This window comes from Gossypium arboreum, chromosome 6 (genome assembly GCF_025698485.1).
Source record: "Gossypium arboreum isolate Shixiya-1 chromosome 6, ASM2569848v2, whole genome shotgun sequence".
Taxonomy (NCBI): Eukaryota; Viridiplantae; Streptophyta; class Magnoliopsida; order Malvales; family Malvaceae; genus Gossypium; species Gossypium arboreum.
The window spans coordinates 114,741,263-114,766,517 of NC_069075.1; the positions used below are offsets into that span (position 1 = coordinate 114,741,263).

General features: G+C 35.5%; 1 long non-coding RNA gene across 1 annotated transcript; it reads left to right on the plus strand.

The window, feature by feature from the left end:
* The first annotated feature begins 21,084 nt into the window (after positions 1 to 21,084).
* On the plus strand, positions 21,085 to 23,216 carry LOC128293932 (uncharacterized). Its single transcript, XR_008284089.1, has 3 exons — positions 21,085 to 21,276; positions 22,088 to 22,173; positions 22,949 to 23,216. It is a non-coding gene; the product is annotated as an uncharacterized LOC128293932 (long non-coding RNA).
* The last annotated feature ends 2,039 nt before the right edge of the window (positions 23,217 to 25,255 follow it).

Sequence of the window (25,255 nt, forward strand, 5' to 3'; positions counted from 1 at the left end):
GAAAATTTTGAGAAATATGCTCTATATTTGAGTGAACTTCGATAAGACAAAATGGATTTAGTGAAATTATGTACGAGTGAATTTTAGTAGTAAAACAATGTTGGACAGCAGCAGTTGTGTGATTTTGAAAATTCACCAAAATTTGTGTAAGTTTAATTAAATTTCAAATAAAATATTGAATTAAATATTAATGAGTCTACCTTTATATAAAAGAAACAGGGGGAGCAAAAGTGTTGTATATTATGTGATATTCTAATTTTTGTGAGACAGTGTCAGAATGAATTCGAGATCCCCTATTCTGACTTGGAAAAATTGTTAAAAATTGTAGAAAAATAATTATGGGTTATAATTTATATGCTTAGAGTATTTGATGAGTCTACTTTTAATAGAAACAAATTTTAACATTATCCAAGTCTTGTACTATGAGCTAAATAAATTTTAGTGAAGAAAGGTTGAAGCTGTCAAACAGCAAAATGGGGGAGACTTTGAATAATAAACCGTATTTATTGGCTGGACCAAAAATTCTGAAAACTTTATGCTGGAAAGATATGTGAGTCTAGTTTCTGGAAAAATTTACAGATTTTAATTTTAAGTTTTGTAACTCCAGATATAAATGATTTGGTGACTGTAACTCAAGAAAGCAGCTTAACTAGAACATGTGTAAATGTACAATTGGGTTAGTTTTACTATGGAAAGCATGTTAGTAAATTGCTTATTATTAATTCATGTGAGCTTACTAAGCGTAAAGCTTACCCCCTTCTTTCCATTTCATTTAGTGTTATTAGGTTAGCTTAGGGTTGGAGATCGTCGGAGGCAGTATCACACTATCAAGCCAACACCTTGACAGTATAAACACATATGCTAGAATTATCAAGTGAGTGGCATGTATAGGGACCTAGTTTTATAACATGTGTTATTATAATTTGGCCAAATATATTGGTCTTTAGTGAGCTAATGACTCTGACTTATAAATCTAGCTATTTATGTTATGTTTGATATTGATGATGTGCATATGCTTGTTTGCCACGTATGGTTGGTAATATGTTATGTGTTCTTGTGAATGTTTAAGTACGTTAATGCCTCGAACCCTGTCCCGACGTTGGATAGGAGTTAGGGGTGTTACATTTAGTTATATTAGAGCTATGGTTTAGTCGGTTCTCGAACTAACCTAGCATGTGTAAAAGTCCAACTATACATGCCACAGATCCGTGATAGTGTGATGTCTCCCAATGCGTATGAGAGCCACTTTGTTTAGACAAAGGTACTCTCCAACCGAGCTACACCGACTATGTTGAATGTGATGCTAAAATATTCGAGTAAAGTATAGTCATGACGAACTGAAACTTGGAAAGGTATGAATGAGGATTCATGAAATGTGTACATGGTGAAATGAGCTTATCTATGATTAATAGATAATTCCATGATGTATATGATCGATTTATTTGAACAAATGCATGTGTTTGAGTAACTTATCAAAAATGTTGATAAGATGAATATTCATGTATATTGGTTGGGATGATTATGATTGGTAAGCTCGTATAACTTGAGTAAATGTATTAAATTGCTTGGACTGATATATATGATTGTAATGATATGTATATGATGATGTGTAAGATGAAAGTTTAGATTGTGATATACATATCCATGTTTGTTTGAACCTTATATGATATTATGTGCTTGACTTGTCTGATTTAATGAATGGATAAGTAATATTATCTAGGAAACATTGAAATACATGTATAAGTACACTTGTTTAAAAGAGATAACTAGAAAGTGAGTGTAAAATCAATATGAATGTTAATTACTCGAAATGAATGTCATGATTGAGATATGATTGCTATGATGAAAACTATGTTACATGTATATGTATATGAGAGTTGAGTCAGAGGCCCTACGACCCTCTTCTCCATGCCAAAGTGGTGTTTTGTAATGGAAATTCCTGATATTTATATTGAGTGAGTTTCCAGTTGAGAAACAAAAGAGTTCAATGATGAAATGGTTATAAGCATGATTAGAGATTGAGAATGGGTTGATAAGTACAGACATGAGCTAGAAAGATATCAGATTGACTGAAAGATTGTTTATGATGTCAAGAAATGTATTGATTGAAATTCCCTCATGAATTGGTTTTCTTAGTAAAGGGAATATTATGGAATTTGGGACGACGGAGATAGTTAAAATAATAATGTTCGAAATATGAAATGTCCAAGCATGGTAACTACAGTGAGTAATTTTTGATTCTCTGTTGAGATATGGTATGAGATTATCTGACACCGGAAATATTATTGGGGCTATCTAATCCCTGATGAATTCTTATATTATGAAAATGTCCCCTGATCTTAACGTTAGACGAATGTGTTGTCAGTCTGATTGGATTATAATCTACATGGTTCTGTTTTTCTCTAGTATTTTGTTATGTTCTGCCTGTTGGAAATTGATAAGAAATTGTGTATGGTACCATGATTCTATTTCTACCGATCATTGCTCTGATTGATTTTATATATATATATGAGAAGCATATAGTTCTGGTCGTATTTGTTGTTAGTGGTTTGGAATGATGTTATTCTGGATTTCTTCTCTTTGAAAAAAAAAAAACATTGGGGTCTTTTATATTTTTATGAGTCTGGTTCTCGGTCTTTTGATGCAGTGCTGTAAATGGTATTTCCTTATCATGGATTTCTTTATCTTGGATTTCCTTATTCTGGGCTTGCATTTAGAGCATGACCTCCAGCTTGTGATTGATGTATATAAAGAACAAGTATGACTATACCTCTGAATTGATCCTGATAATGTGGTGAAATTTCAAGTCCTAATGTGTATGGTGGATTTCCTTTCTCAAGTAAGTTAATCAGAGTTAATGTATTTAGTTGAGGTATCAGTATTACTTATGCTAATGCATTTATTATGGTCTTCGATTGGCATGATGAGTGAATTTGGAATGATGCATGTTGAATCGTTCTATTGACTAGAAGAGAGAATTTCTTGAAATATCAATTACGGATGAATAAGGTCGACTTGATTGTTTAACCTGTATGGAATATATGTCTAGAATTTAATGAGATGTGCATACTTGAGAATAAGATTTTATTTCTTTAGGGTAAAAAGATGAATAATCTAATTTAGAAGTGTATGTTTCCTAGAAGAATCGTATGCGATAAGAAGATCTGATATTGATAATGTGAACATAATCTGGGTATTTAAAAATGTTGAAACGATCATTGTTTATCTTTGAGAACAAATTCTTGAAATATTGAAAGTTTAAAGATGTATAGCAAGAATCATCAAAATTATTTTTGCCGTTTGGGAATTAGAATGGAAATAGAAAAGGTTAATATGAATTTTCTTGTCCGGATCATTCGTGTCCTTGAAAGAGGAAAGTGATATGTAGCATTGTTAAACGTTATAAGATGTGTAAATTATGCTAGTATACTCGAATGTCTGCTCACCAGATTCATAGAATTTCGTGCCTCTATGAATTTTGGATATCATGGAATTTTAATCTCTACTAATCGGATTGAGATCTGAGTTTCATATCATGATTTCTTTGGAAAGCCAGAAGAGGCTTGGAATAAACAGTAGCTGAGGGTTGAATTGACAAATAATTGGACTGTGTGAAATTATAAAAAGTATGAGGTTGAGATGAACTAATTAGTTTTACTATTCGAATCCGAAAAGACTAGGGTGCGAATGTATATGTAACATGATGGTATGGATCAGACTTTTGAGTACATGAGCTTTTTAGTAGAGATTAATTTTCAGTAAAAGTATTGTAAAGTGAATACCACTTATGATTTTTGTATGTAAAATTTAAAGAGACAGGTAGTAAAAGTTTAGCCTGAGTGAAAGTTCTTTGACATCGATTGTAGGATTGAGGAATCCAAGTGAAAAACCAAAACCACTTTTCTGGTAAGATTTTCGGGGACGAAAATCCCTAAAGGGGGGAGAAATGTAACATCCTGATTTTGGGCTTAGTCGGAACAGTGGTTTCGGGACCACAAATCCGATGAGGAAAATTTCATTTTTATTATATTTTTATGGTATACGAATTCACAAAACGATTTTGTGAAAATTTCGTTTGAAAATTTCGACGTTTGGGCACTCAATTTAGTAAAAAGGACTAAATTGTAAAAAGTACAAAAGTTGAGTTTTATATGTTAGAGGTGTCTAATTGTCATGAAATTTTAAATGGGAGGTCCTTAAATGAAATTAAACCATTGTATAACTTGTTGGACAAAAATGGCCTTGGTTGGGTAAAATTTGAAAGAATAGTAAAAAGGGCATTTTGGTCATTTAGGGGTAAAATGAATTAAAAGATAAATTTTAAACCCCAAATGTGTCCTTTTATTCTTGCTACAGCAGAATGTACCAAGAGCAGCCATGGTTAGGTTTGACCAAGCTTCCAAGCTTAATAGTAAGTGATTCTAAGCTCTGTTTTTAATGTTCTATGTATTTTTGAAATCCCGGTAACATGATCTGCTCATTTCTCCCATTATTTTGAGCTAGGATTTATGTTTAAAAATTTACCCATGAATGATATGCATGTATTTTGATGTTTAATGGTAGAATATGAAGCTTGAAATTGTGTTAAACAACTTTTCCTAAGTGATTTTACGTGAAAACGAGTAAAAGGGCATAATCGGTAAAAATACCTAATATTCATAAGTACATGTTAGAGTGAGAATTTGATGTTACCATAGAAGGGAAAAATGATCAGCATGTCATAAAACATAAGAAAATAGGAAGAAGTTTAATTTACAAACCTTGGGGAAAAAGTGCAAATATGCAAAAGTTTAGGGGTCAAAATGAAAATTTGTAAAAAATATGATTTTTAGACCCATATGAATAGTGTGACTGATTAGTAGGCTAAATGTAATATTATTGATCAAGGAAATCGAGATTTGAGTTTAAATCAGGAAAATACAAGGTTATAGATTAGAATGGTAAATTGCCATTTCTGGATCCGAGGTAAGTTTGTACATAAATAATTTATCGATTCTTTTTATTTTACTATATTTTGTTATCATATGAAACGTGGCTGCCTATAGAATGATTATTTGTTGTAAATTGCAAATTGAAAAAGGACTATGAATAAATTGTAACGTGTGGTAAATAAGGAATTTCCCGGTTGAGCCTTCGGAATAGAAACGATACGAATGATCTATTGTGAGGTCATGTGTGTAGTGCTAAGTGCAGGCTACTACGTGTACCGGATAATTGGTCGCATGTGTAGTACTAAGTGCAGGCTACTATGCGTACCCGATAACTTTGATCACGTGTGTAGTACTAAGTGCAGGCTACTACGTGTATCAGATGGTTAGGTCATGTGTGTAGTACTAAGTGTAGGCTACTACGTGTACTGGATAATTGGTCGCATGTGTAGTACTAAGTGCAGGCTACTATGCGTACTAGATAGCTTTGGCTACAAGTGTGAAAATATGTCCAGGCAACTGAGTATCAGTTATTATTCCGAAGAGTTCAACAGGAAAATCGATTAAGTAAAAATACATGTGAACATGATTATATGATGAATAAGTGTAGGTATATGTTTAAGAAAATTTTGAGCAATATGCTCTATATTTGAGTGAACTTCGATAAGACAAAATGGATTAAGTGAAATTATGTACGAGTGAATTTTAGTAGTAAAACAATGTTGGACAGCAGTAGTTGTGTGACTTTGAAAATTCACCATAACTTGTGTAAATTGAATTAAATTTCAGATAAATTATGAAATTAAATCTTAATGAGTGTATTTTTATATAAAGAAACAGGGGAAGCAAAAGAGTTGTATATTATGTGATATTCTAATTTTTGTGAGACAGTGTCAGAATGAATTTGAGATCCCCTATTCTAACTTGGAAAAATTCTTAAAAATTGTATAAAATAATTATGGGTTATAATTTGTATGGTTAGAGTCTTTGATGAGTCTACTTTTAATAGAAACAAATTTTAACATTATTCGAGTCTTGTACTATGAGATAAATAAATTTTAGTGAAGAAAGGTCGAAGCTATCAAACAGCAAAACGGGGGAGACTTTGAATAATAAACTGTACTTATTGGATGGACCAAAAATTCTGATAACTTTATGGTGGAAAGATATCTGAGTCTAGTTTCTAGAAAAATTTACAGATTCTAATTTGAAGTTCCGTAACTCCTAATATAAATGATTTAGTGACTGTGACTCAAGAAAACATCTTAACTAGAACATGTGTAAATGTACAATTGGATTAGTTTTACTATGGAAAGCATGTTAGTAAATTGCTTATTATTATTTCATGTGAGCTTACTAAGCGTAAAGCTTAACCCCTCCTTTCCATTTCTTTTAGTGTTGTCAGGTTAGCTTAGGGTTGGAGATCGTCGGAGGCAGAATCACACTATCAAGCCAACACCTTGATAGTATAAACATATATGCTAGAATTATCAAGCGAGTGGCATGTATAGGGACCTAGTTTTATAACATGTGTTATTATAATTTGGCCAAATATATTGGTCTTTAGTGAGCTAATGATTCTAACTTATAAATCTAGCTATTTATGTTATGTTTGATATTGATGATGTGCATATGCTTGTTTGCCACGTATGGTTGGTAATATGTTATGTGTTATTGTGAATGTTTAAATCCGTTAACGCCTCGAACCCTGTCCTGATGTTGGATATAGGTGAGGGGTGTTACAGAACAAGTTTCAAAAGAAAAAAGGTAGCATTTTTATTTTTATTTTTACTTTGAAGCAAAATAAATAAATAAAAAAATCTTACTTGCAAAACGCATTCGCGAGTCCCTTTCCTCCGACTCGAGAAGCCTCGGAACCCCTTAGGGTTCCGTCGAGGGCATCATCAGAAAAGGGAGAAACCTTTTAGTTTCTTTTCCTTCGGCCGAGCATTAGTTAAATTTCTGGGGATTTAAACCTAGATCTAGATTCTACTTCAAGAGAGGGTCCAAAAAGGATTGTTTTTGGGTTTTCCAATCACCGGAGGCGGTGATTACCGTCGCAGATGATCTGTGGCCACGACAGACATGTGACGACTCTTGGCCGGACGAGGAAATGATTTGAGAAAAAAAAAGAATGAGGAACATTTTTTCTTTAAAAATAGGTTGAAATGATATTTTTTAAATATTTTAAATTTATATAGACTTAGTAAAATGACGCTATTTCATAGTGGTTCCAAATGCCCCAAAACGACGCCGTTTTGGGGCCAACCCAATGACCTGACTTGGATTTCCTTAGGATCCGCGTGTTTTCAAGGGCAGGGTCTAATTGCTACTTTGACCCTTCCACTTTTTTGCTATTTTTAAATTTCGTCCTACAGTGTATTATTTTTACTTCTATTTTCTCCCTTTTATTTTACTCTTGTGCAATTTGGTCCCCCTAACCCATTGATGATCCCTCTGGGAGTGACACATGTAAATTAGGTTGGGATAATTGCCCTCTGAGTCCTCACATTTTCCATTTTATCTTAATTTAATCCTTTATATTACGTTTCCTTGTAATTTAGACGCTAAATTTTGTTAGACTTTCAATTTTGTCCTTTGTTTCCCCTTTCTTTTTTTATTTTGCTGTTTATAATTTAAGTTTCGCTTAAAATTCAATTTTATCCCCCATTTGGTTAATTTTGCCTCTTTATTTACTAAATCACATATTTTAGCACTTAAAATTTATTTTATTTACATTTCATTTTATTTTTATTTTACCCTTGTGATTATTGTTATCATTATTTTATTTATTCATATTATTATTATGATAATAATTATGATATGATTATTTCTATTATTGTTATAAACCGATATTATTATTACTATTATAGTTCCATTATTATCACTATTTTTAACATGGTATTTTAATTTATTTAATTTTATTTTTACTTAATATCCTACTACCATCGTTTCATTTTTTTATCCACATAGCTATTTTTTTATCACCATTCCATGTATCATGTTTAAATATATTTGTCCATTTTCATACTATGCCCAAATAATTTAAATACACATCACTTTAAATGTTACATTCATTTTTACTCTATGCATAAAAAAAGGAAAATTTTTAAAATCGAGGCAACGTTCTTTATTTAGAGATTCGAGAAATTTTTTTATTTTTGATAAAAAGACCGGAGGGTCAACATCAATTTATAGCATAATTTAAAACTAACTTACAGATATCCGAAGGATAATCGATGTTAAAATCCATGGTACAATTCTAAACCTTAGCCCAATTACAAAGATAGTCCACTACTTTATTACAACAACGAGGGGCCCAAATGAAGTTGAAACTATAAAAGGTTCCATTAATCTATAAATTTCCTGAATGTTGTGGCCCATAGTAGTTAAATCATTATTCTTTTTATTGAAACGATTCACCAACCTGACACAATCGGATTCAAACTCCAACTTTGACCAATTTTTTTACCGGGCAAAACTAATACTTTCTTCAAGCGCTTGCAGCTCAGCGCATTCAACTTGCACGCTTTAATAATAAACCAAACATCACTTAACTAAATTAAAAATTATGTAACTGATTCCTAAACTCATTTCTTAAATTTTTGTAGAACTAAAATAATTTTAATAAATCTAATATTTTTATTAAAATAGCAAAATTTTGAGATGGTCCGATCACACCTAATTAAAAAAGATTAATGGCGATTTCATCTTTATTTTTTAAAATAAAAGGTCGATTTCAAAAAGGTTTCGACAAAGTAAGTATAAGAGTTGTTGTCTCAACATAGACTGTATATGTTAATCAATATTTTGCAAAATTAATGTTTTACAATTTGGTGAGAAAACACAATAATTTTGAGTGTTGGATATAAAAATAAATAACTAGATGCAAAATTATCCTTAATGCAAATTAACCTAAGTGTAATTAATTAAAATGGATGAGATGAATTTAGCAGCAAAATTCACAAGATTTCAACAATGATAACATGAATAGGCTAGAATAATTACATCATCTAACTTGGTTCATTCTTATCATGCTTACAATGTTTCAGAAAATATTCATGGCAACTCGATCTTTCATGAACTTTTTGAAACCAGTATTAATTCTTTCAGAATCTTTTACTTAGAAAAACATGCATACTACCATGATCATATTTAACTAAGGGCTTATTAGATTTTATGTGAAGTAACAATGACTGATTAGGTTTGCAACAATTTAATCACACAAATCTAAAAGTTATGCAAGGTAATAGAGCTCTCGTGAGTTACTATAAACCTTTAATTTAATTGGACTAGGATCGAAATTAAGCATGCACCTTTCAATTATTGCTTCCATTAACCATCATCTGGCTAGGATTGATCAACTAATTCTAGTGCATTCAACCACATTTTAATGAATGAAATACATGTATGATTTTAATTGAAAACATGATCAATGAAATACATCAAATTAATGTAATCATTCTAGTTAAACAAAATTAAGCTATCATTGTTAATGAAAAAAAAATCAAAGCAAATTGCAAACATATTGAACAACAATAAAGATTAAGGAAGAAGAAAATTTAAAGTAATTTTGCCAGTCCTCCGAAATTTGATCGTGGTTGTAACACCCCAAAAATCTCAAAATCTCGAATTTTCTTTTTTTTTCGGTTCTGATAAAAAAATATGCTAGGTATTTTCTGTTGAGTAGCTAATAGTAGGTTTTGGCTAAGGTTTAAGTTCGAACCGAGGGGAAAAGAAAATTATGCGTTAGTAGTTAAAAGGACCTTGTGGCAAGTAGTTGGGATTTTAAATAAAGATAGGGGAAAATGGCATCAAAAAAGCCTTGCAGAGGAGTGGCTAAGTGACGCCACTTAGGGTGTAGGGAGGTGGAGTTAGTGGCTAGCAAGGGATCCAAGGTTTGAATCCTAGCTTAGTGTTTTTAGGAGTTTAATTTTGGGCCTTCTAGAAAGTTGGAAGTGGCGTGAAGATGGACTTCAAGGGGAGTGTTCAGTAGAGAAATTTGAGGAAAAGATCAAGGGGTTATCAGGGAGAAAAATGAGAAGATGAGAAGCGAGGAGTAAGTGGAGCCGAATTGGGAACTTGGGCTTGAGGAATTCGGCTATAGGGACTATAAATAGGTGCCGAGTGGGAGGTTGTCAGGCTAATGCCGAATTTCCCTTCACCCTGTTGGTGGAAACCCTTTTTCCTAAAAGTCGAAAACTCTCTGTTTCTCTTTTTTCTTCCTTGTGCCGATTTCCATTCTTCCTCTACTTCATTCCGACTTTTCTTTCTTTTTCTTTGGAGCCGAATAACCCTCTTTTGCCATAAAAAATCGCAAAGGGGCCGATCACCTCTTTCGCCGAACACCCTTGGTGCAACTACTACTCCTTCTACTTCGGTCAAATCTAGTGTAAGTGTTTGTTCTCCCAATCGGTTTTGCTAAGAATCTATTATGCTGTTCTTCCCTCACTCTTTCTAATCAACTTTGGTAAGAAATTAGTATCGACTCTCGGGTTTTAACTCTCTGCCGAATTGCTCATTAGGTGATTTGCGGTTTGGTAAGTATTCGTCTCTTATTGACTAAGATTGGTTGAATGATCTTAAGTGAGATAAGGGGGTGAATTATGTTGGATTCTAGTCCCCTAGTATTTGGTTTTAAGGAGTATGATTAATGCAGATTTAAGGAGTACGTGATCAAGGAAAAACTATTAGGGATTGGTGTTTAAGGTAAGGTTAAGGTGAGGTTTCGGCTTTTTTGGGTAAAATATGTGTTAAGCATACGATTAATGAAAGGGTGATATTGTTTTTAGGTTGGTGACTAAGGGAATTGTAGCACGCTTACTTACCAGGTGTGTACTTACACTACACACACAAGTAGATCGGCAAAAGCTGAAATGCCGAAAAGCCGAAATGCCGAAAAGCCGAAAGTTTGGCTACGACAGTCTTGCGAGTGCACGAACACTCGTAAGGGGGAGACTGATAGGTTACCTGAGGCCTATGGGCGATTCCATGGACTTGGGTTGTGAATAGGCCAAATGAGCCAGAATGGGCTAAATGGGCCCGAGGGGCTATTGGGCCCATATTAGGCAAAATTTGATAAGTGATGCTATGTGATAGAAAATTTGTATGTGAGCATGAATATAAAGTGATTTGGGTCGGATGGGCCATATAAATGAGATTGGGCCTAATGGGCCATACGAATGTGAATTGGGTCTGATGGGGCATATGAACGTGAATTGGGCTGGATGGGCCATATAAATGAGATTGGGCCTAGTGGGCCATATGCATGTATGTAGGGGTTTTGGGCTTAGTATATGATGACTACATAAAACTTAATCAATTTGTTGAGACCGAGGACAAGTCATAGGGTTAAGCTGTGGCAACTAGTATATGCATGTCTAGGATTGGATCTAGGGAGAGCTTGGTACTTAAGCGGTCTTAATGACCCACCTCCTCTTCTATGTAATCCTACCTGGTGCATAGTATTCGTTCATCTTAGCTCACGGGATTTGTTAACGGGCCAAGGTAAGTGAAATCTGTAATAAGGGAAAAATTACCGAAATGCCTATAAGGGCGAAAATGACCAAAATACCTTTATGTGTTGAATGTAAGTTTTATGAATGTGACATGCATATCTGCTGCATACATATGATATTCTGCTTAGGTTGCATATGGGATGGGAAATATTGAACGGGGGAAGTATATGAGGATCGCATGGTTGCTTGACAATCGTGGATCCACCGACGGCTTTTAACCCCAATATATGAATGAAGGTAGTTCCACAACCGAGCTACCATGGATGTGTATCGATTAGGTGGGTCGATATCTCTATCCCCACATGATGTGTCGGGGGATGGAGCCGGTATGTAGCGGATGGATTATTGGGATGGGATCGCATTGCATTGCATTGCATGTTTGATGTATGGTGTTTATTGAATGCTTGTTACTTGTCAAGGGTTGTACACACTGGGCTTGCGAAAACTCACCGCCCCTCTTTTATTTTATTTTCAGGTGATGCTCAGTAGAAGGTTCGATGTTTGGAGGGACTCTGGGTGGCCAGCTAGCAAGACAACATGGACTTGTGTTTTGTTTTTTTTTTAAAAGCATACGATATTCTATTTTATTAAGTACTTTTCAGTCCAGATTGTAATAAGGCTTCCTTTTTATTATTATTGGGTTATTATTTTTATGCGATGTAATTATGAGAGGTTAAACATGGTTTCTTAAATTATAGCATGTTATTCTACGTTTTCGTAACTAAATTTTTTTTAATGATGAGTTTTCTTAAATTAAAGGTTTTAAACAAAGCTTTCGCAACTGAAAAGAGAGTTTTCATAAGTTAACTAAGTTCTCATATCTTGAGGAAGGGTTTTCAATGAAAACAAGGTTTTCACTAAAACATTTCAATGTGACGCACCAGATTCGGCCATAGCATTCGGACCGGGTTTGGTGTGTTACAGTGGTGGCTCTTTCTGATCCTCATAATTGCTCCTCAAGGTGGCCAATCAAACTCCCCCACTCTTAACTCTCTGCTTGTCCTTGAGCAAACACCAAACATGCAACAAAAGATGACCCTTGAGTAATGAATTTATTTGACAATTGGTGAATGGGCATGCACTATGTGCCTAGTCCTTTTATTTTACAACTCAAAATTGGTGCATTGCAGACTCATAGCTTTTAAAGCAAATCATTTTAGGTTAACAAGTTACAAAAAAAAAAAAGTAGAGGTAGTTTATGGAAATCAAATTTTACACCTTATTCCATCATATTAAGACATAAAGATATGATGTACCTATGTACGAAAGAAATCAACTAATTCATTTATAATAAGCTTTCACAAGTTTTGGTTTATAACTGGAGATGCTAAGGTCACATAGGGCTTAGTGGTTTGTAACGTTCTAAGGCTTATGCTGGTATGGATTTAACAAAAGGTAAGCTCAAAATAGTTCAAGCACATTGAATAGTGTAGCACACGACATTGTTCCTAAATCCCCCCAAATGTGATCGTTTGATCACACTGCCTTATTTCTTCTTCTCTGACCTTCCATATTTCTCCAATAGTGTGGAAGAGATGGGTTGATATCAGCTCATTTTTGTGCACTAAGATTTTGAGGCATTAATGTTATACTCTTTTTTTTTTCTTATTTTTGAGCATATTTTCATTTGTTTATTCTTTTCTATCACAATGCTTTTGATCCTCACTATATTTTCTTTCCTTTTATGCATAATTTTTTCTAAGAATCATTTATGAGCTAAATAACCTCTCTTCACTAATCACTCAAATTCATTTTGTAAGAACCCTCTGAAATGTTCCTAACTAGCCCTCGATGTCCATGGCCTAACGTCCATTTGGTAATGCAATATAAAGTTTAGGAACTGTGAAGGGTTAAGCTTCGAACTCAATTTTGACTCAAGGTTTCAAACATAAAATGTTATCAAGAAAGGACAATGTAGGGCTCAAATTTAGGAACTAGAGATAATGTAATATCTAAGGTTTGTCCTTTAGGCTCTAGTCTATATAAATAATTTTTTGGGTCATCCCTCAGTATTTCAACGAATAAAAAATCAAAACAAGTTTCTACTTATTTCCATAAATAATGGAAATTTCTAAAATTCATATATACATCTATATTCATTCTTATTGATCGTTTGGGTTAAACAAAGAATTTGTCAACTACCTCTATCCTATTATGCAATATAACTAGTTGAACTAAACAATTTATTCATAAAGTATGGAATTCATCAAGCATCAATTTAAATTTATACATTTAAAGAACTTAACCTATAATATCATGCCACAATTCAACAATATCAATTAATTCATGTCCATGAACCATGCAACAATAACAAAAATCAAAGAAATAAAAGAAAATTATTTTTGAAACTTTTTGATTTTTTTTTTGAAAATTGACATAAAAGCCAAAAACATGCAAAACAAAGCAAAATAAAATAGCGTGCATCCTTCCCACATTTAAATTACACATTGTCCTCAATGCGTAGCCTAATACAAAAGATTAAAAGGTTACCAGACTTCCCTAATAATATGATTGTTCATGATGGTATTGTTGGGTTGTCCACCTTTGCCTCGACGCTCAAAGTTGTAGTGTAATTTTTGAGTGGATGGCCTGTACAGAAAATCAAACAACACACAAAAGAAAACAAATGCAAATAACAAAATAAACAAAAACCAACAACAAGAATCCAAACTAAGTACGGAGTTTAGGGCTTCAATTAATTAAAATTGGGATCTTAGGGTGAGTTTTAGGTTTACAAAGGGTAGAATGTTTTCAGGCCAACTTAATTTTGAAAATGTTTAGGATATTACGATACTATAAGGTTGATATTGTGATATCAAAAGGTGTTTTGGCCTCCCTTTAAAACTGCTTGTGGTATTGCGACACTAATCCATGGGTATCATGATACCACTATAATATACCCCAAAATTCCTAATTTTTCAGTCTAAACTTCTAACTACACAAAAAATTAAAGTTACAAAATCCTAAATTGAAACAAGCAACAAATTTAAAACCTAAACTAAGCAAAAGTAAATAGAGTCTTAACTCGAATAAGCTTAATTATTTACAAAACAATTTTAGATTTAACAACTCTTTCTAGTGATATGTCATTCCCCCGAAGTGGAACTTCATTGAAGTCCTAGAGACTTTAACCCTTCATTTATTCATCGCCGGGTTGATTAGCTCCTCTTGTAGTGAATGCAAATATCGATCCTACATTGACTTAGGCCATTTCGTTATGTACATGTTAAGCCATTTCACTCTAAAATCCAATCCACTCCATTGCACTTGTCGAGGGATCATCAATGATGGGATTACAAACTTAACATCTTTCAAGTTCTCCATATTCATTTGAGTGTTCCTTTGATAGGACACATACTCGGTAAACTCGTGGTGTGGGATTTCTTTTATGATGTCCAAAAAGTGTGGCGGCTCCTCCACACTTAACTCACTAGGGCCAAAGCTTTCTAAAATAATGCCCAATACCTCACTGGATTCTTCGATGTCGCTCTTGAAAAAAAATTGACCCTCAAGTCATGCAGTTCAACAACCATATAGGAGGCCTCCTCATTAACTTTAAAAGTTTCTGGCTTGACCCACTCATCCACCGGAACACTCTCTCTAACTCGATGTCAGACAACTTCCAACAAGAGGCCCAACTAACTCTATATGGTTTTCAAATTTTCTTGGTACTCAGACATGCCATCCTCAAATGTGCAATCCTGAGTGGTTAAGTAGTGATCTTCATCAGACTCTTCCTAATACGCGCCACATCCTCATAAGAATATAAATAATATGGGTCGTACGGGTCATATGTTGGGTGACTACCTTCCCATCCTTGGTTGTTGCCATTCACTTCATAAGCATAACCATACGAATCATATGAGGGGTCGTATCTTTACCTCCTGTGGTAGTCCTCATACTCCCAACTAAGTGTTGAAGTACCATCCACACTAGACACGAGTAGACCTTTGGAGCACTAATAGTATAATAGAGAACACATGTTTTCTCCTTACTTATTGGTTAAATTGTCCCCATTTAGTTATCTTTAGCACATATTTTAACATTTTCAGTTCAGTAATTTACATTTTATGACTCATTGGATCTTAGTTTATTTACCCTTAATTTTGTCATATTTTGGTACTGATGTTGCTGCTTGAGTAATTTCAAATTGCGCCCAAAATTGTTGCTGCACCTGACAGCTGTCTCGATAGGAACAAAAATGCGTGAGCTATCCAGTCTGGTACAACTAACTTGTACGTACAAAGGAAAAATGATTTTGATGAAAGGACACTTGGGCTATTTGGAAAAAAAATATAAATATTCACATAAAAAGAAAAAAAAAAGGAGGGAGAGCTTTTTGGATCATATTCTTCAACCTATCCCTTGAAGCTTTTGGCTATAGCAGCTTAAGCTCCAACGAGTGAATGACATGAAAAGAATGAAACTTAGCTCTTAACGAGGAGTCTTGAGTGTGACACAAGAGGGAATAGATAGATTCAAGTCAAGTTGTCTAGGAATAGTATTCTCTACTTGTTTATTTTATTTTTCTTTTCTAAATGTTGGTGATTACTTTCTATTTCATGATAGTATGGAAGTACACATGAATTCTGGGTTAAATGTTATTTTATTCAATCTTTCTTCTACTATTTAATCCTTGGGTTTGAATGTTTTTAGCATGAAAGTGTTATTACGGTCATTAACACTGGAAGGTACAGCGACAGCTCAAGCTAACAAGCATGACAACAAAAGTTGCTTGAGGATTAGAGGAATTTAATCCAACTATTCTTAATAGTGTTCCATAGCCATCATCAAAAGGTGTGGCTAATGTGCATGTTTAAGTCTTTGATTAAATATATAAGTTAAGCTTGGTAAGATATTCATTGCAACTTATTGCATCGACAGTCACCTAACTTTTTATACCTTGTGAGCAGTTAGCATTTTTATTGAATATTCATGTTAGGTATCCCAGTTCATCATTATCATCTTTTATCCTATTGTTTTCAAGTTATTGCTTTGACACCTACTCTCACAATTTGTCTCGTTTCTATCCATTTATTACACTGACATTGATAGACAAAATATAACCGTCCTCGGGGGATCAAGATCCGACAGACTCATGTTTTTCTATTATACTTGCATTGACAGTGAACGCTTGCACATTATTGTTGTGACGTTAAACAACTGATCAAGTTTGCCGTTGTGACAGCCCAAAATTGACCCTAGTCAGGAAGTGGTTTCGGGACCGCTAAACCGAGTCACCGAAATGTTTGAACGTAATATTTATTGTCTTGAATATGTATTTATGAATGTGTGAAAATTTCAAGCTTCGATTTAGTCGATTGCATGTGAATTCAGTTATTAGGACTTGTGCGACACTTTTGAAATGTGATAGGCTAATCTATAAGGACCTAATAGTGCATGTAATCAAAAGGGAGGACTTGCATGTCAAATATCCCTTCTTTTTATAAGTGGTGGCCGGCCATGACAAAGAATGATGGGCCAAAACATGTCATAGACATGTTTTGTTGGTGCATTATGGGAGGAAACAATAAACTAAGGTTAGGAATAAAGAAATGGAAAAAAAAAAGAGAGAAGGTGTGTGATCCCCCATTGCCGTGAGTTAAGGGAAAGAAAACAAAAAAAAAGTGTTCATCATTTTCACTTCTCTTGGCCGAAAATCCTAAGGAAGAAAGAGGGAGTTCTTGCTTCATGCTTGGGTTGGAAGAGGATTAGGAGGAGGTTTGGCCATACTTGTATCTAGATTAAGGTATGTTGAGGTTGTGCCATGAGATTCATGCATGTTTTTAGTTGCTAGCTTGAGTTCTAATTAGCCCATGGTTCAAATCTTTGCTATGTCATGGGAATGATGTTCGGCCAAGGTGGATTTTGTGTTAATGCCATTGCATACTAAATATGAAGCTTGTTGATGATATATGTGATGGTGGGTTGATGATTCTTGGATTTTCTTTTTAGCATTTTTGAGTGAGACATTAAGTTCTTTGTTTAACCATGACCAAAATTGAAATGGTATGGTGTTGTGATGTATTCGGCCATGGTATATCCATAAGAATGATTTATGCTTATTGCATGGTAGGTAAGATTTGTGTCTTGGATATATGTTTATATTTGGTTATAATCAACTTGAGATTCGGCCCTTGCACCTATATGTATATATGTTTGCACATGATGTATTGGTATAACATATATACTATCTCAAGGTATATATTTACTTGTGATGATGTTTCGGTTATGAAGTAAATGATAGATGTGTATTGAGCTACAATATGTAATGCATTAGCTAGTAAAATGTATGCCATTCATGTATGGTATTAAACATGTAATTGGCCTCAACATCAACATGCATAATCGGCCACATGAATGAGTACCTAGGTTGATGTGTTGTTCGCCATGAGTAAGCATGTTGAAGGCTTTATCTTGACTTAGAAAATTGACTAAGGAGAGTACTAACTAATGTGTTGAGTTTGATTCATGAATTCGTACATATGTGACTTTAATGTCTAATGAATATATGTGGGCTAAGTACCTTGAATTCCTCTTGTCGATGCTCAAATGATTAAATCAATTTATTTGTTAAATTAAGCTCAAGAGCAAAGGGGAACTAAATCCGATAAAGGGAAGGAAAAAGTGGTCGAATAGCCATCGGAATCGTTCGACAACATCCGAGGTAAGTTTTTGAGTAATGGAACTTAGATTATGATCTAATTAGATTATGTAATAAACAAATCAAAATCATGCTCTTGTATGTGGCTATTGAGCCGAAATTGTAAATATGATAGTGTCTTGTGTTCGAGCTTTGGTAGTGAGAATAAAATACGGATGTGTTATGATTTGTTAATATATGTGCTTGGTTATTCAATGATATCCGGTTAATTCTCAAGGCATTTGTGCGAGTTACTAAATCCGGTTAATTCTCAAGGCATTTGTGCGAAGTTACTAAATCAAGGTTAATTCTCAAGGCAATTGTGCGAGTTACCAAATCCGGTTAAGTCCGAAGGCATTTATGCTGAATTACTATAACCGGCTATGTCCCAAGAAAATCGAGTGAGTAGCTATATCCGTTAAATTCTGAAGGTACGTGATTCGGGAATGAGCAACCTTGCTATAAAAATTTCAGTTAATACGCTTGCAAAATTCCAGCAATGAGGTATGTTCGTATGTGCATTGGAATAGTTGATTCCTTTCGAATAATATTCGCTCAGTCAAGTAGTGAGCTTCCGGTATTTGGCTAAGATGATCCCTCATGTATGAATTCAAGGGTTGGAATGTGAAGTAGGAATGATTTGAGAATATGTATGTACGGAATTATCCATTTAGTTATATGAATGCTATACCTCTGTTGTGCTTAAATTCTTTGCTCAAAACTTACTAAGCATAAATTGCTTACTCCGTTTCTTTGTTCTCTGCTTTATAGATTTTGGCTCGTCACCATCGGACTCGGATTTTTGGAAGTCAAGTCTCCCACACTATCAAAGCCCCTTTGGTACAAATTTTGGTTGAGCTTTGAAATGGCATGTATAGGACTACCCTTTGTTGTTTTTCAAGTACTTTTTGTGATGTATGTGTGTGTACCATGCGAAAATGGCTCGTAAAAGTGGAGTATGGCATTAGACCATTTGTGTTTATGTATATATATATGGTTTCATGATGTGGCTATGGACTGGAATGGAAGTGTTGGGCAATGATCAGCCCTTGGAATGGCTAAATATGATCATATGTGGACCTATGTATGACAAAACTCTAGTTGGTCCATGGAAACCACGAAATAGGTAAAGTTTACCTTAAAAATAGATGCTGACAGCAGCAGTGGTGTGGATGTGAAAAATCACTAAAAATAGTAGAAATGGAATTAAATAGTGAATAAATTATGTAAATGAACCTTGATGAATCTACTTTCATATGGAAGAAACGAAACGGTCATATGAGTTGTATGTTAAGAGATATTTAGGTTTTCGTGAAACAGGGCCAGAACGGTTTCTGGATTCCCTGTTCCGACTTTGGAAATTCATTATAAATTAACCAGAGATAATTAGGAGTCATGCCATATATGAATAGATTCCTATTTGAGTCTAGTTTCTATAGAAAGAAAAGGAATCAGTATTGAATCCCTTTACAGGGAGATATCCAATTCGTAATGCATGAAGGTCAGTGTAGTCGAACCCTGGAATAGGGGAGACTTTAACTAATAAAATATACTAATTGGCTCGACCAAAAATTCTAGAAAAAAATCTATAGATGGACATATGAGTCTTGTTTCAGGGAAAAATTATGAAACTGATTTTTGAGTTTTGAAACTCAAGATATGATTTTTAAGGCGACAGTGATGCAGTAACCAGCTTGTCTAGAAATTTTTAAATGGACTGTGAAAATAATTAAGTTAAGTCTATGTGCACCTTGTGTTCGACTCCGGTAACGGACTCGGGTACGGGGTGTTACAATTTTATTGGTATCAGAGCTACGGTTTAGTCGATTCTAGAACTACCGTAATGCGGTTGGGTCTAGCTATACATGCCATTTTATGTGATTATTTGATAGTGTAGTGATTTTTGACAATTGAAATGTGTTTATTTATAGTAATGGATCCCGATCCCGACCGAAGCGGTAGTGATGATCTTGAGAGTGTAGCGCTGCTCCCAAGACAAGGGACACAATGCCATGACTCTCAACCTAATGCTAGTAATCCAAATGATGAAGCTAGACAAGCTTTCTATAGCGTGATGAATGATTGGTTCAACCAATACATTCGAACTAATACAATTGCTCCACAACCTCCATTCCCAACAAACACAACCCCCGACCTACAATGCCTCCAGAATCGACCAAATAAGGTCGAATAAGCCCCAGCTGATGTAATCTGAAAACATGGGGCTACTGAATTTAAAGCTACGGATAGCGACGATGCCGAGCAAGATGAATTTTGGTTGACAACACTATCCGGCACTCGATGAGCTATCTTGTACACCCGATGAATGCCTAAAATGTACTATCTCCTTGCTACGCGATTCGCTTACTATAGGTGGAGTACTCGACTTCACAGCCCCGAGAGCAAGTAACTTGGGAGTTTTTCCAAACCGAGTTTGGAAAAAGTATATCATCGAGATTTGTTGATAAAAACGGAAGGAATTTCTTGAGCTTAAGCAAGGTTCTATGTCGCCATCGATTACTAGCAAAAATTTGTTAGACTTAGTAGATACGCCGAATGTATTTCGTCCGAGGCTATCATGTGTAAATGTGATGACCCTAAAGTGACCCTAGTCGGAAACCGGTTTCGGGACCGCTAAACCGAGTCACTAAATTATTTGAGTATGATAGTTCATGTCGAATATATGAATATGCATGTGTGATAATTTCTTTATTGAATTTTTTGCCTAATTATAGGTGAATTTTAGTGATTAGGACTTATGTGAGAAAATTTAGAAATGTGCTAGGCAAATGTAAGGTGGCCTATTAATACATGTGGGAAAAGGGTTGTCCTTGCATGTCAAATAACCCCTTTTCCTAAGGTGAGTGGCCGCCATGACTAGGTGATGGGCAAGGAAAACATGTCCTAGCCATGTTGGCCTAGTGCATGATGTAAGGAGAATAAAATAATAAAAAAGAAAAGATAATGATGAAACAAAAAAAATGGGTGTGGATGCTCTTTTGCCGTGAGAAACAAAGAAGAAAAAGGGGAAGAAAAATTTGTTGCTCATCCTTGGGTGCCTTGGCCGAATAGAAGAAAGGAAATTGAAAAAAAAAAAAAAATATTGGCTCATCTTCCTCCTAGCTTAGCCGATCCTTCAAGAAGAAAAGGGAAGACTTAGCATTCGGTCACTTGAGCTTGAACTAAGGTATGGAATCCATGTTAGTCTTTGAAATCTTTGCATGTATGAAGCTAGTTACTAAGTCCTTTACTTGCTCATGTCAAAAAAAAAATTTGAAGGTGGTAGTAATACAAGTGTTCGGCCATGGAGGATGTTTAAGGAGATGGTTGTTGCCTTTATGATGTAAGGAATAATTAGAAATGGGTGAAAGAAACAAGCCCTTGTTCTTGATTCTTCTTGGCCGATTCTAAGGGAGAAAAGAGAGCAACCATGTGGTTTCTAAGCCATAAATAAGGTGACCCATGTTAGAAATTGTGATTTTGAGGTGACTAGAACATTCGGCCATGCATGTTGTTTTCCTTGGTGAGTGTTTTGATGTTGTTGTGATGAAAGCATGGAGATGAGTGAGTTCGAATGTTTAACAAAAGGAAATTTTGTGCCATTGAGTTCTTGTTGTTATGTGTGTGTGTGCATGAGTATTCGCCATGCTATAGAATTTATGTTGCAAAATGATTAATTCTTAATGAGATGTATAATAGTACTTGTGAATGAGCTTGAGAGTATTTAAACAATTAGACATGAAAAGGGTGGTAATGAGGCTGAAAAATTGTTGGATGGTTAATTGGGTAAGGAATGAAGCATTTGGCCATATGGGGTATAAATGGGCATAGGTGTTAAATACCTTGTATTGGAAACTTTGATAAATAAGTAGCAATAAATTAAGATGAGATTGAGTAAATTTTCAACTTAGTTGTGTTAAGTATTCGGCAATAACCATAATAATGCATGTGAATGCCGTATGTTTGTGTTTGATGGAGAGATAAATTGTTTGATTTAGCTCAAGAGCAAAGGGAAACTAGATTGGACAAAGGAAAGGAGAAAGCAAACGAGTAGCCGATTTGGAACCATTCTACCCCAAACAAGGTAAGTCATTAAGCACATATGTTTGATACTGCTTAAATGATTGTAAAATCTATGCAATTGTGTTTAATGGGATGCTATATATATATATAAATGAAATTGTATGTTTATGGAGTGATGGCAATTGTTGAATGTAAAAGAAATAGTGAAATGTGTAGAAAGTTTGCTTTCGGCACTAAGTGTGCGGGCAATACGTGTGTACGGTGACGAGATTGGCACTAAGTGTGCGTGCTGGAAATATATGGCACTAAGTGTGCGTGCTGGAAATATACGGCACTGGGTGTGCGAGCTCGAAGGGTATGGCACTATGTGTGCGGGCTTAAATTGCGTGGCACTAAGTGTGCGAAATCGAGTAGTAAGCACTGTGTGTGCGTACGCTATATATATGGAGGGTGTGTCTCCATTGAATTGAGTATGGACAGCGGATCGGGTAAGTACCTCGAGCTCATGACGAATAGAGAATTCGTTCATGCTTGGGGATTGAATTTGGCAAGCCTTAAATCTATGTGATGATTGAAATTGTATGGTTGTGCTGGAAAATGAGTTAACGTGTAAAAATGCTTCGATTATCTTGTTGTATAGAATATGAAATGTGGACGTATGACTTGGTACGAGATTGGACCGAAAGGTCCGAGGTATTACGGTATAGATTCGATATGGATGAGTACCTAGCCTCGTTTGTTGTACATGTTGTAGTAACTTTATCAGTGGATTGATGAATGCTTATGACTTACTGAGTTGTAAACTCACTCGGTGTTTTTCTTGTCACCCATTTTAGGTCTCTCGGACTCTTATTGTTTGCGTGATCGGGACCGTCGTTGAAGTCATCACACCGGCTGAAATCTTGTGGTATTGTTTTCGTTGTTGAAGAACATTTGGCATGTATAGGCTATTATATTTTGTCGAATTGAGGGTTGTAAACTTTAAGCCATGTGAAAATGGCCTATGTGGTTGTCGAGTGGGATGCTAGAACTTATAGCCACGAGTCTTAGAAACTTTAATTTCGATAAGGTGGCCATAATTTGTGTCATGTATGATGGATGATTAAGGCCAAGGAAAGATTCATGAAATTGGCATAGTCTACTGCAGTAACTGTTGCGGACAGCAGCAGTGAGATGAGATTGAAAAATCACTAAATATAGTAGAAGTAGAATTAAATAGTGAGTAAATTATGAAATTGAACCTTGATGAATCTATTTTTATATGGACGAAACGAAACGACCATATGAGCAGTATACTGAGAAATATTAAAGTTCTCGTGAGACAGGGCCAGAACGGTTTCTGGGTCCCCTGTCGCGACTTTGAAAATTTACCATAAATTATCCAGAAATAATTAGGAGACATGCCTTATATGTACAGATTCCATTTTGAGTCTAGTTTCATTAGAAACAAACGGCACCAGTATTAAAGCCCTGTACAGAGAGATATTCAAGTTGTAACGTGCGAAGGTCAGAGCAGTCGATCCCTGTAACATGGGTGAATTTAACTAATAAACTGTACCAATTGGCCCGACCAAAAATTCTAGAAATAAATCCATGGATGGGTATGTGAGTCTAAATTCAGGGAAAATTTACGAAACCAGTTTCCGAGTTTTGAAACTCGAGATATGATTTTTAAGGCGACGGTGACGCAGTTTTCCAGCCTGACTGGAAATGTCAAATTGGTTGGTACCTTGAGAGGATTTGGCCGTTAACCCCTCATGTCCGACACCGGCGACGGTCACAAGTTAGGGGTGTTACATAAACGATTCGAGGATGGGCTGAATGAAGATATAAAAATGTTCGTTGGCATTTTTGAAATACGAGAGTTCATCGTACTTGTCGAGCGAGCTTGTAAAGCCGAAGAGCTTAGAAAAGAAAAACAAAAAGTTGATGTGGGAACTGGAGAGTTTCAGTAAAAGATCCTCGGAAAGTCTCTTCAATAGGCATCGAAGAAATTTCTTGATGATGTGGGCGGTCTAGAGGCACCGGGCCTTTTAGACGAGATCGTGATTGACCCCTGTGGGTACACGAGGCACTTCGATCGCCGAGTGTTGGGAATGAACGCCGAGACGTAAGCGAGTGTCGACATTGTGGCAAATGGCATTTCGAAGTTGTAGATTCCGTGGATCGCCTCTGTTACAAGTGCGGATCAGTTGACCACTTCATTAAAGATTGCCCGAGGTTGTCTCGAACAGAATGTAGATCGAGTGGGAAACTGGGCGCTACCATCGCCGAGGTAGACCATCTAGAAATACGGCAATGCTAGTGATGGTCGAGAGGATCTAGAGATGCTATGACTAGATCCGAGGCTCGGCGCCTGCTAGGGCTTATGCCATACGCCGCACGCGAGGATGCTTCCTCGCCGATGTTATTACCAGTACTTTCACTCTCTTTGATACTAATGTGATTGCTTTGATTGACCCCGGTTCTACTCATTCTTATATATGTGAAACCTTAGCATCCAAGAAGACTTTACCTATTGAGTCTATCGAGTTCAGTAATTCGGTGTCAAATCCCTTGGGTCATTACGTACTTGTCGACAAAGTGTGTAAGAAATGGCCCCTAGTAATTCGAGGTTCCTGTTTTCCGGCGGACTTGATGCTTTTTCCGTTCGATGAATTTGATGTTATTCTTGGTTTGGATTGGTTGACCGTGCATGATGCGGTTGTGAATTGCAAAAGCAAGACTATGGATTTGAGGTGCGCAAATAACGAGATGATCCGAGTTGAGTCTACGGACTTAAAGGGGTTGCCAGCTGTAATATCATCAATGTTGGCCCAGAAATATGTAAGAAAGGGGTGCGAAGCATACCTTGCGTATGTACTTGATGATAAGGAGTTAGAAATAAAACCCGAATCTGTGCCGGTGGTTTGTGAATACCCGGATGTTTTTCCCGAAGAATTACCGAGTTTGCCACCTGTTCGGGAGATAGAGTTTGGTATTGAGCTTGTACCTGGGACTACGCCGATTTCGATAGCTCCGTATCGAATGGCACCAACAGAGTTAAAAGAGTTGAAAGCTCAGTTGCAAGAATTGACGGACAAAGGTTTCGCTCGACCAAGTTTCTCACCTTGGGTGCACCAAGATTGTTTGTAAAAAGAAGG